At 47.3% G+C, this 16,386-nt stretch overlaps 1 protein-coding gene and 1 long non-coding RNA gene across 4 annotated transcripts in view; one reads left to right on the forward strand and one right to left on the reverse strand.

Annotated features, from left to right (window-relative positions):
* LDLRAD3 (low density lipoprotein receptor class A domain containing 3) overlaps positions 1-16,386 on the reverse strand; it is a 228,793-nt gene that overhangs the window by 187,939 nt on the left and 24,468 nt on the right. The gene's annotated exons all lie outside the window — the stretch shown is intronic.
* On the forward strand, positions 1,402-15,990 carry LOC121501294. Of its 2 annotated transcripts, XR_005990572.1 has the most exons (5): positions 1,402-2,198; positions 3,578-4,532; positions 5,767-5,862; positions 6,196-6,248; positions 15,645-15,990. It is a non-coding gene; the product is annotated as an uncharacterized LOC121501294 (long non-coding RNA). The 2 variants fall into 2 exon arrangements; XR_005990571.1 differs by having other exon boundaries at positions 1,402-4,532.

Here is a 16,386-nt window from a genome sequence, read left to right on the forward strand (position 1 = left end):
AGGTGACCAGGCCAAAGGATAATTTATCTCCCTAAAGACGCTAAGTGTCAGTTAAATTGCTGTATTTAATAGGGCCTGACTTAGATGGGCCATTCTGAACAAAAGCAATAACTGGCCCGGCAATGAGCCTGCTTTCTGCTGCTATTACTACTACCAGCCGAGTCCGTGGGATGCCTTGAGCCCAACCAAGGCCCCAACCAACCGGAGAGCCGCAGCCTTCCAAACAAACCACACGCTCCCAGACTCCCTCGTCCCCCCTCCCTGGAACCACAGAGGATGTTCTCCAAGGGAATCCAGGATAATCCTCTCCAGAGCTTCATTCCTGGATTGTTTTGTTGTTTTGTTTTTAATCATCTTGTCCACCAGGCTCTAAGCGATCTCGCATAGCTGAGCACACAAGCCTGACAAAGAGTGGATGTGCTCCGGCCGAGAGGAGACGGGGCGGGAAGGCCTCAGAGAATCAATCCAGTATTAAATGTGTTTATTCTGTTCTGTGGGCGCATCCAATACTTATTAGCCCCAAGGAATGTTTGCCAGCATCAAAGAAGAGGGAGGGAGGGAAAGGGCCTTTATCTGCCACGACAGATTATAATCTCCAACAGAGGGGACGAACAGGAGGCACTTGCATTCTGAAACTGGAAGACAAAAGGAATTTGCACGACCAGAAATCAGCTGAGCCCTTCAGTTCCAAAGGGCAGTGGAGAACATCTCTAGGGCCTCAGCAATGCCCAGAACAGAGGAAGAGGGAAAGGAGGGACAGACGCTCAGGCCCATCCCCTCCCACCTGCTGTGGGACTGCCCTTCTCTGGTGAACATCCTCAAGGACACCGGGGAGCATCAATTCCCTCTGGAAAGACCAGAAATCTGAAAAGGCAGCCCAGACCCCTGCCCATTGCCATGGTGTCTTCCTGAAGTTCAGCATGGATGGCCACTCGTCAGATGAGACGCGAGGAAAATACGGCAGTAAAAGCAGAGGGCCAGGGTCAGGCAGGCCTGACCTACCTGGAGCAAGCTGTACAACCTGATGGTGCCTCCGCATGCCAATCTGTCCGATGGGAATGAGGCAAGGGACCACCTAATCATAAAAAGAGCCATCATCGTTGGGCACGGAATTCTGTGCACTACGTGCTGCGTGTGTATCACCTTGTACCAGTCGTCTGTCATCCCCCCAAGGTGAGCATGTCACTGCATGTGCTGAAAAAGAAAACTGAGGTTTGGAAGGGGAGACCTTGGGACGCCTGGATGGTTCCATGGGTGAGCGTCTGCCTTTGGCTCAGGCTGTGACCCCAGGGTCCTGGGATCGAGTGCTGCATCGGGCTCCCTGCATGGAACCTGCTTCTCCTTCTGCCTGTGTCTCTGCCTCTCTTTGTGAGTCTCTCATAAATAAGTAAACAAAAAATCTTAAAAAAAAAAAAAAAAAAAAGGAAGGGGAGACACTACATTCCCAAAGTTACACAGGAGCAGATAGAGGGGCTGGGCCTAGAGAGAGGTGGGTCGGCCAGAACCAGGAGCTTCTTAGCCTCTCTTGCTGAGAACAGTCTGCGGTGCCTGTTCGGTTGAGTGTCCGATGCCTGGTTTCAGCTCAGGTCATGATCTCAGCGTCGTGGGACCGACACACACACTCTGCAAGGAGTGTGCCTGAGATTCTCTCTCTCTCCCTCTCCCTTTGCCCCTGGCCCAGCTCACACACGCACATGCTGTCTCTCTCTAAAACAATAAATAAATAAATCATTAAAAAAAAGAAGAAGAAGATGGCACAGTTCATAAGACACTTGACACCAAAAAAGGGTCGACCATAATTGTTTTGTTAGGTATTATTTAGATCTGCTGCTCTGATTCCCTTTGTCAGGCTCTTAGGCCCTGGCTTTCTCAATGAGGCCAAGAAGGGCCAGGAAGGACATCGGTTCTTGGTCAAGAAACAGAGCTCCACCCCACACAGCCACTGTGCACGGGGCCTCTGACTGTTGTCCCGAAACCCAGCCAATGGTGGATTTCCCTTCTAGGCACCAAGGGGGCCTCCAGGAGCCCCGCTGAAGGCCAGCCCTCTGGAAGGACAGGCCGCTCCTCCACCCACCTCCCACCCACCTCCCACGGCCAGCTCAGACCCCTGAGGGCAAGGATTTTCTGTTCCTGAGGTGGGCCCTTTGACCAGCATGCCATTCATAATGGGAAGAAGAAAAGAAAACCTTCAGATCCACGTGAGTCTTTTTAACACAGGAAATGGCCCTGCTGGGAAGAAGCAAATATTTATGCAAATAATTAACCAAAGAGGTACAGTGTTCTGTCCAAATGTTGAGCAAAACTTAGTGAAAAAGTAGCCCTGGCCCTGACATGGCCTCTCACAGACACAGGAGGGGCCAGCAGGTCTGAATCAGCTCCTGGGTACCCAGAAAGGAACCCTGTAGAAAAAGCAGTGCAAGCCTACACTGCCCGGGCCCCCCTGGGTACCTCCACCCCCACCCTCCACCCCATCCTCTACCCTGGCGGAAGTTCTCTTGTCTGCATCTCTGGCCAAGGCTGTGCTCACTGCCAATTCACTGACACCATCCAACTGATTCAAGAGCCACAGAGAAACACCACCTCCCCTTCTCTCCTTAATTTCCTGTATGTATTTTCTCCATTTTCTATCAATCCCTACCTTAAATTTTACTTTCAGTGGAAGGGCTAGCAAGCCGGGCAGTCTACATAAGAGGCAGCTAGAAACTTCTAAGGTTTTTACCCCGCAAATGCTCAGAAAATAGCATCGTTGCTTGAAAAATAAACAAACGGGGCCCGCTCATAAGCTGCGGCCATGCGGTGTGCCACGTACTGAATACCGTGCTCCATGCAAAGCTGCGCGACCAGCCCTCCTCTAGGGCCTGAGCTTTCCTAACCACTCCAGACTCCATGTGAAGGTGTTTACAAGGAGGCTATTCATTGCCAGTACCTTTTCTTAACCCCCAAATTCTGCTCAGTCTTTTAAAAAGAACACCCAACCTCTAGGCCAGCACAGCTGGCGTGGGTGTCCGAACACTCAAGCTTACAGTCTCAACTTAGCCATTAATACGCTGGGTAAACTTGCACCCATTTCTTAAGCTCTGGGACTCAGTTTTTTTCCATCAGTAAAATGGAGTGGAATCTATAAAAATGAGGGTTAGGGAAAATCAATTTGATGGGTCACATCCAGCAACTTTTTAAAGAAATGGAATGGAACAGATTAGAATCAATCAGAACGTATCAGACACAGAAGAGTAGGTTTGGATTCAGCTTCATATAAATGATCTAGCTTGCAACGTAAATGTGATTTTTAACAGCTTGACATATAATTCACATACCATAGAATTCACCCACTTAAAGCATGCAACTCAATGGCATTTAGTATAGTCTGAGTTACACAACCATCGCCCCAAAAGGAAACCACATGCCCATTAGCATTCACTCCCCAGCCCTTTCAAACCCTACCCCAACCCTGGGCTACCACCAGTCTACTTTCTAGCTCCATGAACTAACCTACTCGGGAACTGACCCACTCGGGATATCTCCATCTAAACAAAATCATACAACATGTGGTCTTTTGTGTCTGGCTTCTTTCACTTAGGGTAATGTTCTCACGGCTCAGTCCTGCTATAACAAGCATCAGTACTTCATCCTTTCTGACGGCTGCGTAATATTCCATTGTATGGACAGAACACATTTACCCATCCATCTACTGATGACACCAAGTTACCACTTTGGGGCTCTCATGAATCATTCATGTGCAAATGTTTGTGTTTCTCTGGGTCACTGTCAACAAAGTTTGGCGCCGGTGGGCAACAGGGGTTATCGAGGGATAGCTAACAACATTCTATGGTTTTTCTTTAAAAATCAATCTACCGACTTTTGCTTCGAAAGAAAATAAAGATAATCAAATCAAAGCTGCATTTCAATTGATGCAGCCACCGAGGAAAACTGTGGGCAAAAGTGCCCCACTATCCTTTTAAAGAATTTATCCTTTCAGAGGATTTCAAGACTTGGAATACACAATTCCTAGGCTCAAAGAGACTGGGACCGGGGATGGTGGGGCAGGGGGCATTGCCATGGCGACAGAAGCTGCTGAACTATCAGCAGAATTCAGTAATAGGTCATTTTCCTGGTTTGAGCCAGCTGCAAGTTGGATTGAATTCCAAGATGTAAATTCCTACATCGCAAGGTTTCAGACACAAGGGCACTCACAAGATATAGTCAGAGGCCACCACAGGCTCTTTCCAACACACACACACACACACACACACACACTATTCAATTTATAAACTGTTCCATATGAAATCTGACTCCTACAACAGTGGCTATAAAAGAGCTGATGTCAGAGGAGAGGCAATGCTCAAAGCAGCTCCCTCCACTAGCAAACCCACATTAATAATTTAGCTATTAACAATCCTGTAACCCAAGAAGCTTGAGAGAGACGACACTGTGGTCATCTGGGACCCCGGGGGAACATCTCCATTGCTGCTTCCTTTTGACTTCAAAATCAGAAACTCTGTTTTCTTAAAGAACTTGTCATCCTCAGAGAAAAGGTACGTGACAAATTTGTGAAATCTAAGGAATAAATACAATTCCTATATGCTTTAAATTTATGGCCCTCACAAAGCCTGCAAAATATGATAAACCATTATAGGTTTTTCCTGTCTCCCCTGCCTTGGCCACAATTAATTTCAGCCATGTTTGAGTGTAATACAGAATGTAATATATGGAGGTTGAGATTCAGAGCCCTCATTGCCTTGCAGTAAATAAGCTTCTACAGTTCGGGGCCCCAGAGGTAAAAGAAGCAATAACGACAGTCCTCATTTTGGGGAACCATTTGTGTGCATTTTCTGTTTTGCATCGTTAAGCAAGACAAAAGCGCCCGAAGGAAACCAACATTGGGCTACAGTCACTCAAAATCCGAATGCCAAACCTATTCCACAATTGAGATGCATGGCATCTCGTCTACATCCCCTAGAAGAACCTCATATTGCAAATAAAAGCTGTGCCTTACAAAAAAAAAAAAACACACACACACACACAGAAAATGCTCTGGTTTTATCGATACTATGAACCTCAAAGGTCTGAAAATACAGCAAAATTCAGTTAGAAAGTTCCGTGTGGGTTTTCCCAGTTTCTGAGAAGAGTAACAGAAACTATTATTTATTAAAGGCCTACTGTGTGTGCATACTGTGTTAATCCTCTACCAGAGGCCAGAATTGTGTCTCCCCATCCCCAAAAGGTATGTCTAGGTTATGACCTTCCAGCACCTGTGAATGTGGCCTATTTGTAAAGAGGGTCTTTGTAGATGTAATCAGGTTAAGAAGAGGTCATCCTGGGTCAGAGTGGATCCTAATCTAATGCCTAAGAGAAGAAGACCCAGATTTTAAATGTCTCATGCATTCAACTCAACCAACACTTGCTGATGGCTGAGAAAGTGTGAGGAAGAAAGCCTCGTAAGAGATTTACAGAAATTCAGCCCGACTCTGAGGTCACCAGATCTCAATTTTTTCTCAAGTACATGGGCCTGAGTGTGTACTCGGATTTAATGAACCCAACACCAACAGGTGTGCTCTGTGCCATCTGTGGCCCTCACCTCCATCTGTATCAACTATACCACCATCCCCATCTGCACAGCCCACTGCCCTCACTTCCCAGGTTGGACAGGGCCACGTGACTAGTTTGGGCCAACAGAATGGGGGCAAAAGTGACTCCATCACTTTTATGGTAAGGAACAGAAGCAGCAGCACATGACAACTCTTGCAAACTCTTCTCTTGCTACGCCAGTGTTCCAGGTCGGAGAGCCTTGATCAGCCAAGGATAAAGTCACCATGAGGACTCGAGACCCTCCCATTCCTTCCACCCCACCTGCAGAGTCTTTGTGTAAGTGAAGAAAAGGCTTTTACGAGTTAAACCAATGAACTATTGGGGAAATTTATTACTACAGCAAAGACCTATCCTACTCTGACTAGGACGTTATCTAATGTACATCCTGAGCATATCAGCATAAATAGGTAGCAGGTTAAATTCCAAGACCCAGAGCCTGGGTGGAGCCCAAGCACTAAACGGGGCCCCAGTGTAGACTTTTAGCATTACCATCCCATTCTCCAGAAAGCTCCACCACCTCAGCAGGCCAACTCACGGAATCTGCAGAAACACTCTCTCCCGTGGAGCCTGCTACATGTCCTGACTCATGAAAATCTCGAAATCCTACAGGCTAATAACTGAAGGGACAAATGCAATGGACGATGCACAGAATCAGAGAGAAGGTGAGTGATGAAGGAGGCGCCATGTAAGAAACAATTTTCCAAATGAGCTCTGCAATGATGCCTCCCAGTCGGCTTGGGTGGGAGGGTGCCAGGGGAGGGCACAGACTTTCTCCCCACCCACCACCCACCCCACCCAATTCCCACCTAACAAAACCAGCCCAGATGACCAGTTTTACACATTTCGCTAGGATGTCACCACTTCCTCAGGGAAAAGGCAAGACTGGCTTGAATGGGATTCTAGTTTTCCCACGTACGATGTGCCCCTGGACAAGTCATTTTACCCAGAGAGTCCATCTATCAACCAGGCAACAACAGTCACCTTGTAGGCCAGGCCTACCATGAGAATTCAACCGAAGTGACTGCACAAAACTGCCTGATGTACTGTAGACAGTCAACAAGTAACTCTTTCTCTTCCCCACCAGCATAAATACTGGCCAAATAAGTCTGCTGTACATGGGGCTGAAAATGTTTATTTTGCAATTAGTAGTGTGAGAGCCTTTTCTAACATTTTTGGTGAGAGCCCAAAATCTCTAGGTAAACTAGAGAGTAATGCTATTTTCCCAAAAATGGAGCGATCCAATTCAAGTATGTAATGAGAACCAAAAAGACAGCAGATTTCTCATCAAGCAGGGGGAAAAAACCCTCCTCATCAGCAAACTGTTTCTCCTCTTTCCCATGCAACAAAACAGAGGAAATAACCTGAAAACCTGGAGGACAGCCTCACAATCCACACACTAAATGCCTAGACCTGAAGTATCTCCAAACTACTAGAATTACTGGCAACCACCCTCTATCCCATCGTCAAGGGGAAAGAGCAGGACATAGAACCTTTCATCATGATAATGAAAACTTCCTTCACTGTGGAAACTAAGCTAGGCACTTTGTAAATATCATCACTTCTGATTTCTGGAATAATTCTATGCAGTGAGGCAGGGGTCTGTGATAGTGACAGTTTAACAGTCCAGCCTATTTTTTGCATTACCTTTTTCAGGTTCTTTTAGGGGATTTCCTCCCCAGCCCCTATCAGAGATAGTGGACTGCCAGCCATCTCCCCGTGTAACCCAGGTGGCCACCAACTGGCTGGCTTACAATAGAAGTTTAGTCCTTTACAATTCTGGAGGACAAAAGTGTGAAATCGAGGTGTTGGCAAGGTGCTTTCTTCTGGAGGCTCGGAGGGAGAACCCATCCCATGACTCACTCCCAGCTTCTGGTGGCTGCCAGCAATCCCTGGTGTTTGTTCCCTGGCTTGGGGACACGTCACTCCAATCTCTGCCTCTGTCTCCACGTAACCTTCTCCAGGTCTTCTCCTCTTGTAAAGACAATGTCATTAGAGTTAGAGACCACCCAGATAAGCTAGCAAGGCATCATCTAATAAGATCCTCCACTTAATGACATTTGCAAAGACCCTTTTTCCAAATAGAGTCTCACTCACAGGTTCAGGATAGACAAATCTTTTGAGGGGCCACCATTCAACTCACTATACCTAAGCTAGCCACTCAGAGCACCTCATGCCCACCTGTGTCTCACCCTCAACCCATGCCCACCTGTGCTCCCAACCCTCAACCCAAGTAGGTCCACGTAATGCACTAAATGGACAGAGGGGGGCTGTAACCAGCATTGCCTACTAGAAACACAGTGCACACCACACATGTAATTTAAATGTTTCTAGTAGCCAGAAAGTAAAAGAGGAACAAGTAAAATTCACTTTAGTAATATATTTTATTTCACCCAATATGTCCAGTGTAGGATAGATATGGTCCCGGTCTTCAAAGAGTTTACAAAAGAGGCCCCAAATGTGGGAGTAATTATAGCAACTCAGAAAAGCTGAAGAAATAAAACTGATGTTGGCAGGACCGAAGAGTTCCAACTCACAGGCCATGAGGCCAAGGAGGGAAGGACCTTTCTTCAGCTTTCGATGAAGAACCAAGAGTAGAAAAGAGTGCAGCTTTTCTGACAGGCCCCCTAAGTGTACCTCGAATGTCCACACATGCACCATGTTCCCAGCCTGGGTGGAGTGGAGCTCTCGCTGGCTCCTGCTCACAGCTGAAGCTAGGGAAACGCCAACTGGGAGGGAGACACCAAGCACCCCTGGGTGCCCAAGACCATCCTGCCAGAGAGCTGCTGTGATAATGGTGGTTTTGGCAAATGGCAGGCTAGGAAAGGGCCCCAATGGGACAGACTTCCCTCCCCAGAGGGGTGAGCGTCTCCGTATTAGGACTATCTACATGAACATTAGAGAGGTGCACTCTTAAAAAATATGAGGATATGAGAGCAGATCTTTCAACAGGATGTGTACCTGCCAACAGAATCTTAGGGGTCCAAGAGTTACTTTCTGTTTTTAACAGTACAAAGAGCCTACCGGTGCGAGCCCATGATACCCCTTTTTTATGGATGTTATCCCATGTAGTCCTCACAGTAATAATCCACTGAGGTAGTTACTGCCTCCATTCTAGAAACTTGAGATCAGAGAGGTTAAGTGACATGGTCAAAGTCCCAAAGCCGGGTCCAGTCCCAAGTCATTCTGCCTACAGAGCCCTCACTCTGCCTCCCTGCCTGCCACCCCACTAACATCTGTATTTCCCCGTGTGACCTAATGACTCTTAGCAGGGAGAAAAGAGAACTGAAAGAAAGAACCAGTCACAGCTCTAAGGAGGCCACAGGCCACCGAGAGAAAGGTTTTCTGGAATTTTTATATATATATGAAATTTCCCAACCAATATGAAAACCAAAACCTAAATAATGCTTTGACGCAGCAGTGGCCCAAGGATCTCCATCAACAGCTTCCAAACTGGGAAGGGGCTGGGGGTCCTGAAGATTCTCAGGACTAGTTCAAAAGGGCCAACCAAACCCATTCACTTGCCTAAATGCCAAGCCATTAGCATGTCAAATCTCTTGGTTAGAACACAGTAGCATGGTAACAATTACTACATCCTTCCAATGGACTCTCCCCTCTCAGTTAGAGATGTCTTCCATTAATGTTTCAACAATACAAATTATTATCTAATAACTGCAGTTTGGTAACAAGCTATTTCAAAAACATCTGTTTTGTGGGGGGATATTCTGAAAGACGTCGTTGGCTGGGTTCGACAGAAAGGAAGCGGACTGGATTTTATCAAAGCCTGTGTCGTCCACATTTGGAAAACTGGAAACCGCCCCCATGAGGCCCCAGTGCAAGAGCCCAAGTTTACCATTAACAACGTAACATTTCTCATGCTGTCATTCCCCCCAAACTGCTTTAGAAAGCTCACATTCTTTCATTAACCTTCACGGTAGGTGAGCAAAGTGCATTAGAATTTCCATTTTATATATATGCAAAGACAAACAGTAATCCCATTTCTAAAAGGAGTAACTCAAACCAACTAACTAATGGCCGGTAGAGGAGTTCCCTAACAGGATCCTGCCCCTCCTGAGAAAGTTAATGGGGAGAAGGAAAGGCAAATGCCAGGGAATCCTGGTGGTAATTCCCTCTGCAGTTTGACTTTCTACGGGTCATGTATTTCTCCCTGAGGAGCCTCAATCTCCCCAGCAATAGAATGGGAATAGTATCTGCCACCTGGTAATGAAGACCTAGCCATAAATTACTTTGGACTGCCTGGATAATCAGCATTATGCAGATTGGTGGTACCATTACAGAGCAACTAAACACAGTTATAAATCTTATAAAAATACTTCCATGGAAATTAAGGCACAATTAAGAGGCTCCTTTTAAAAAAAAAAAAAAAAGATAGATTTATTTATTTATTATTTATTTATTTATTTATTTATTTATTTAAGAAACCGATAGAGAGGCAGAGACACAGGCAGAGGGAGAAGCAGGTTCCATGCAGGGAGCCTGACGTGGGACTGGATCCCGGGTCTCCAGGATCACGCCTTGGGCTGAAGGCGGCGCTAAACTGCTGAGCCACCGGGGCTGCCCTTTCTTTTTTTCTTCCTTTTTTTTTTTTTAGATCTTTATCCCCTTGTTATTTTAAAGATGCTATATAAAGCCAGTTTAGCTGGGCCACCTGGATGGCTCAGTGGATGGCTCAGCACCTGCCTTCCACTCAGGTCATGATCCAGGGGTTCTGGGCAGGGAGCCTGCTTCTCCCTCTGCCTGTGTCCCTGCCTCTCTCTGTGTGTCTCTCATGAATAAATAAATAAAATCTTTAAAAAAAAAAAAAAAAGCCAACTTAGCCACCCCTAGAGAAGGGATAGGTAAAGGCTGCTTTTAGGGAACCAACATGATCAATGGAACCCTATGGTAGAAGGGCCACAGTGACCCTCTGCTGCAGACCGGCCCATCAGGTGACCCACCTCAAAACTGCCAGAAGCCCTAGCTGGCCAAGTGTCTACTTACACAGGGACACAGGCACCAGGAGAATCCCAAGCCTCCTCACTTTTCCCCTTAACCACAGCCCCGCACCACTGCCTCCCAGCCCAGGGTCTCTCCTTTCCCATCCTGCCAGATGGCTGCTCCGTAGCTCCTCTGTTCTGCCTCTCGTGGATTCTCTCACCCCCTCACACGGCTGGCCTCCACCAGGCCAGGTCACCCCACAGGATACAGGACCTCTCTCGAAAGTCTTGATAGAGCTCCACAGTGATGAGTAGTTGGCTAGTAAGAAGGGACTAGACAAGGACAGATATAGCAAAACAGTTGCAAGGCAGGCTGGAATCACGAGACCACGAGATCCCTCCCCAGGAGACAGCCAGTGGCTCAAGAAGTTTGTCCCAGGTGTGACATCAACACCCTAGGTCTCGGCACAGAGCTACAAAGTCCAGAAGATCTTATAAATTCTCTCTCCTGCACCATACAGAGGGGAAAACATGAGCTAACTTGACTCCATAGAACTCTGCTTACCCCAAAGCCTTCAGAAGAGGCCAAAGAGCAGCAACAACCTGCAAAAGATGGACCAGAAGCTCGGAGACTCACATTCCAACACTCATCTAACTTTATCCGCACCCCCACGGTCACAGCAGCATGGTCCACAATAGCCGAGGCACGGATGCGACCTGAGTGTTCATCAAGGGATGAATGGGTCAAGAAAATGTGCTTCAACAGCTACACCCCTCCCAGCAACAGCAGCATTTAAGCTAAAGAATTCCTTCTCCCTCTCCCTAACCCAAAGCACTTGGGCTGCTAAGGAAAGGACTCTGAGTGTGGGTGTTTAAAATGTAAACATTTCCAGGAGCTGACTCTGGAGGGCCCAACTGGCCATCAATTTACCTTTTAACTGTCTTTTCCTGCTCAATAATTTGCTCTAGGTAAAGCAGAGCCTCCCGCTTAGGTGAGACCAGGAGGCTAAGAAAACACAGAAACGCTGCCAGGACTGACACCCAAAGGGGTGCCCAAGTCTAGAGCACTTGGGTCCAGCCACAGGTGCCAAGCACTGCTGTGCTGGGACCCAAAGATGTGTGAGAAACAGCCCCAACTGAACCAAGGAGCCTAGTGCATCAAGAAGAGCTGATGTGTGCAGGAAAACATTTAACACACATCAGTACTGGGCATGTGTCACCTGAGGGTTACAAACAGAATGGAGAGGTTGCTCTGCCCTGGACCGCCCGGATCCCCCTGGGCAGGAGGTGGATGGAGGAGCTCCGCACTGCAGGTCTGCAAACCTCGAGGGAGCATGAGGCTGGAGAAAGGCAGAATCCAGTTCACAGGAGGCTCCAGTTTGGATTTTTGCCTCTGATGGAATGGGGGAGATGCTCCAGTGCCATTTCCCTCCCTCCCAAAAACGTGCATGAGCTCCTAGTTATTTTCAACTGGCCAGCTTACCCTGCATCACCCCGGAGCATCGCAACCATCACGAACAATAAAAAGGCCTCACCCTGGAGCATGCTCCCAGAGCTGTGCACATAACAAGCTGTGCACATGAGATGCTGCAGCCCTGCGAACTGGCATCCACAGCACACGGTGGCTACTGTGGACGTGGGGTTCCGGCTTGACACCACCGTCGGGTTTCCCTAGCCATCCCCCCCACCTTTATCGGCTCTCTCACTGCTAGACTCACCAGGATAACCTCTCATTCTTCTTTCAAAGCTGCCTGGGAGGATAGGGCATGTTTCCTGTAATTTACTAACCATGTGAGGCCATCCACCCCAGTATGCTTTCCTGCCCTAAAATAAGTGTTCAGAAGTAAAACTCTAGTATTTGGTCTATTTCCCTTCATAAATAACCCCTGCGTATACCCCCTATTATGTGTTTTTTTCTCCTGTAACTATGAAGAGGGCTCCCGATTGGATCTCAGCACACTGTCAGTCTCTTTTGCAGCAGAATGTGGCTGTTGTGACTACATTTTGGCCAATGGATGAAGACCAAAGTCCTGTATGTGACTTGCAGGATCCTTAAGAAGAAGGAGCTCATTCTGCCAAGGGTCTTCCTCCTTCCTCCAGGCTGGAATTCGGATGACACGGCTGGTCCTCAGGCAGTCACTCTGGGCCATGGAGTTGTTAGCAGAGGAATGTGTAAGAAAGTGAGCCTGGGTCACTGATGACATGGAGCCACCAAGCCACCCCCAATGACCTACCTCCAGAAAGCTCCGAAGTCCACTCCATGGGCTAATGAAGCACATGTCTGAGCAATGCAGCTTTTGTGCTAATATATGAATTTGGCTTGAGTCTCAATAGAATGAGAGCACCCAAACAAAACACATTTACAAAAATATTCTAGGCAGGCACATTTCCAAGACTCCAAGAAAAATAAAACGCCATAGTGATACAGCTAAACACGCACACACACAGCACACAGAGACCACTGAAATCACTGTCCACCTGCCACACAATGGAATTCAACTCAGTCTTCTAGGAAAAGAAATCCTATTTATTCCAACATCATCTGAGATACTTCAAAGTAGCTTTCCCATCCACACAACACTGAGCTCCTGGCGGGAAAGAATGTGTGTTATTCAACTCAGTATTCCTAAGTGCCTAACGTGATGCCTAGAACATGGTAAGTTTGATAATGAATGAAATAAAAGTCATCCAATGGGGGATCCCTGGGTGGCTCAGCAGTTTAGCACCTGCCTTCGACCCAGGGCCTGATCCTGGAGTCCCAGGATCGAGTCCCATGTTGGGCTCCTTGCATGGAGCCTGCTTGTCCCTCTGCCTGCATCTCTGCCTCTCTCTCTCTCTCTCTCTGTCTGTGTCTTTCATGAATAAATAAATAAAATCTAAAAAAAAAAAAAAAAAGTCATCCAATGGCCCAGAGAGGAGTAAAGAGTGTACACAAGACATACCAAGGTCGTCCTTCCTGGTGGTATCTGCCACGGTTTCCAGTAAACATCCCTCACCCACTCTCCCGAGACCCCCAGCCCTCTCTCCCATACACAATCCCCCACCAGAGGCTCCCTGGCCAGCTCGCCTCACCTGCTCCAACGGAGAAACTTCCCAGCCACACCACCTGTAAGTTCTCCACTAACCTTCCTTTTCCTACTCGGATACTGACCCTCCAGATTTCTGAAGAGCTGGATCCACAGAAGTAACCCCTATAACATCCTTTTCTTGATTGCGAAGGCACTTAAGGATCTAACCATATACACTTCCAAGCTCAACTTCTATCACGAGACCATTCACTGGCAATTAACTTTGAAGAATTACCTGGCAGGTGAATTGCCAACATCCGCCCATCAACCCTGATGGTCTCCACCTGTGGAACCGGCCTATTCCTACTTCAGCACCTGGGCCCAGTTCCCCAGCCAGCACCTACTCCAGCTCCTCCTACCCAATACCAAAATGGTCCTTCTCTGCATCAACTGATTCTCCAACCCAGACCAAGGCATATTCTAAACAGCCATTCTCCTGAGCCTGGCCACTCAATTCCTTACTCATTCTGAGAAGTTTTTATCACCATCAGCATGTCTTAACAACCCGAAAATTCTTTTTTGGTCTCACATCCTTCTACTCTTTAAAAAATCCCTTAGTACCCCATCCTGTTCCAGGCCAGCTTTCTGACAGGTTCCATTCCCCTCCCTCTGTCAAAAAATGACAGCATCCTCCTACACCTTCCCACCCTGCACGGTTCAGTGCCTGAGATTACATCATTCGCACACCAGTTCATATATTGTTTGTGGGGGCTGTAACCTGTCATCTTATCTTTTAATTTATTTTATTTTTGCGAGAGACAGTGCACGGGTGGAGAGGAGGGAGGAGGAACAGAAAGAGAGGGAGAGACTCTTAAGCAGGGCCCACACCCAGCATGGAGGCCAACGCGGGGCTCGATCTCACAACCCTGAGATCCTGACCTGAACTGAAATTAAGAGTCAGACACTTAACCAACTGAGCCACCCAGGTGCCCCCAACATCTTTTAATTACTGTTTAAACCCTCTACTCCCAGCAGACCAATCAGTCCATAACAACTTTGGGGAAAGTAAATGGGACGTGGGGGGTTAAAGGGGGGCACAAACTATACATAATAAAACTGACTTAAGGAAGTATGAAGTGAACACAGCTGTCAGGATTCCCATCCTTCCTCCAGAGGCCTGTTCTACATGCTCCTGTTCTCCGAGGAAGAGGACTGTGGTACCAATCTATCGGCATCTCTACCCACCGCCTCCCCTGCCCCCAAACAGCTTATCCTATCAATGCATTCTACTGGGATAACACTTTCAAGTTGCAACATCACAGCTGATTTCATCTAGAGGCTGTAGTGCAGCTAAAAGGTAATATTCGCCAATATGAACATAATCTCTAGTAAAACAAAGAATTTCAGCTCAAATGCATGGAACTGAAGCTGCAAACTTCCTTTACGCCCAAGCAGTTGCTAGGCTAACTCAGCCTGGAGACGTGGAGTGTGGCCATGAAGGCAACAGGCAGCCTTTGTATCAAGTTCAGCCAGGGAATGAAGCCCGCTGCCAAAGGTCTCAGAGAAATGGAATCTGCAACTGGCCAGGGTTGGTTAGGTTCACGGCATGGAGACGAGAAAGATGGGCACCTCCTCCCCATCTTTATGCAGCCCTCTCTTCCTCTACCACACCTCAAAAGCCGGTGGGATTTCAGAAATGGGCTCAAATATATAGAGAGATTTAAAGTCCAATAAAGGTAGGGTGGCAGACACACTCTTAAGAAGGCCACTGCAGGGCAGCCCAGGTGGCTCAGCGGTTTAGCACCGCCTTCAGCCCAGGGAGTGATCCTGGAGACCCAGGATCGAGTCCCACGTCAGGCTCCCTGCATGGCGCCTGCTTCTTCCTCTGCCTGCCGCTCTCTCTCTCTCTCTCTCTCTCTCTCTTTCTCGTCTCTCATGAATAAAGGAATAAAATCTTAAAAAAAAAAAAAAAAAAAAGCCACTGCAGAGCCTCCCCCTCCTCCAGGTGTCAAACCCTTGTGTGATCCTCTCCCCTTGAATGTGGACAGAACCCATGACTTGCTTCTGATCAACACAATAAGGCAAAGCTAACACAATGTGTGCGATTATGTTACAGAGGATTACAGGGACCCTCTTTCTCTTGCTGACTTGATGGGGAATAAAAAAGACCAAGCTGTCACATGACAAAGAACACAGATGAGCCCCAGGCGACATCCAGCAAGAAAATAAGGCCTCCATCCAGCTTCCTGCGAGGAAATCAGTGCTAACAACCATGGGAGTTTGGAAATGGATCTTTCCCCAGTCGAGCCTCAGATGAGACCGCAGCTCCAGATGACCACCCCACCTGCCCCCGACTGGAGCCTTGCAGAGAGCCTGGCTATGCCATGCCTGGTCTCCCGACCCAACAGAAAATATGAAATAATAAATGTGTGCTACTTTAAGACACCAAGTTTGTAGTAATAGTGTTTAACAGCAACAGAAAGCCACTGCAGGTCAAGTCAGGAGACAGGAAGGGATTACTTAATAAATGAATGGTTAATAAATGAATGGCATACACAGAGAGCCACCTGGCAAAGATAAAGCTGAATCCCTATTCACACATGACACCAAAATAAATTCCAGATGCGTGAAAGATAGAAATATGAAAAATAAATCAAAAGAAGAAAACACAAGTGTTTTAATATGTAATTTTGGGGCAAGGAAGGCCTACATGTGACATGGAAACCTAGAAGAGTTTCTTCATCTAGAGAGGATTAATCAATCTCTGAGAAAAATTTACCAGCCGTTTGTATCACAAAGGGCTAACTTCCTTAAAAATAGCTCCCACAAATCATAAGAAATCAAAGTAGCTCCTAAAC

The sequence above is a fragment of the Vulpes lagopus genome, chromosome 11, assembly GCF_018345385.1.
Source record: "Vulpes lagopus strain Blue_001 chromosome 11, ASM1834538v1, whole genome shotgun sequence".
NCBI classification, from domain to species: Eukaryota; Metazoa; Chordata; class Mammalia; order Carnivora; family Canidae; genus Vulpes; species Vulpes lagopus.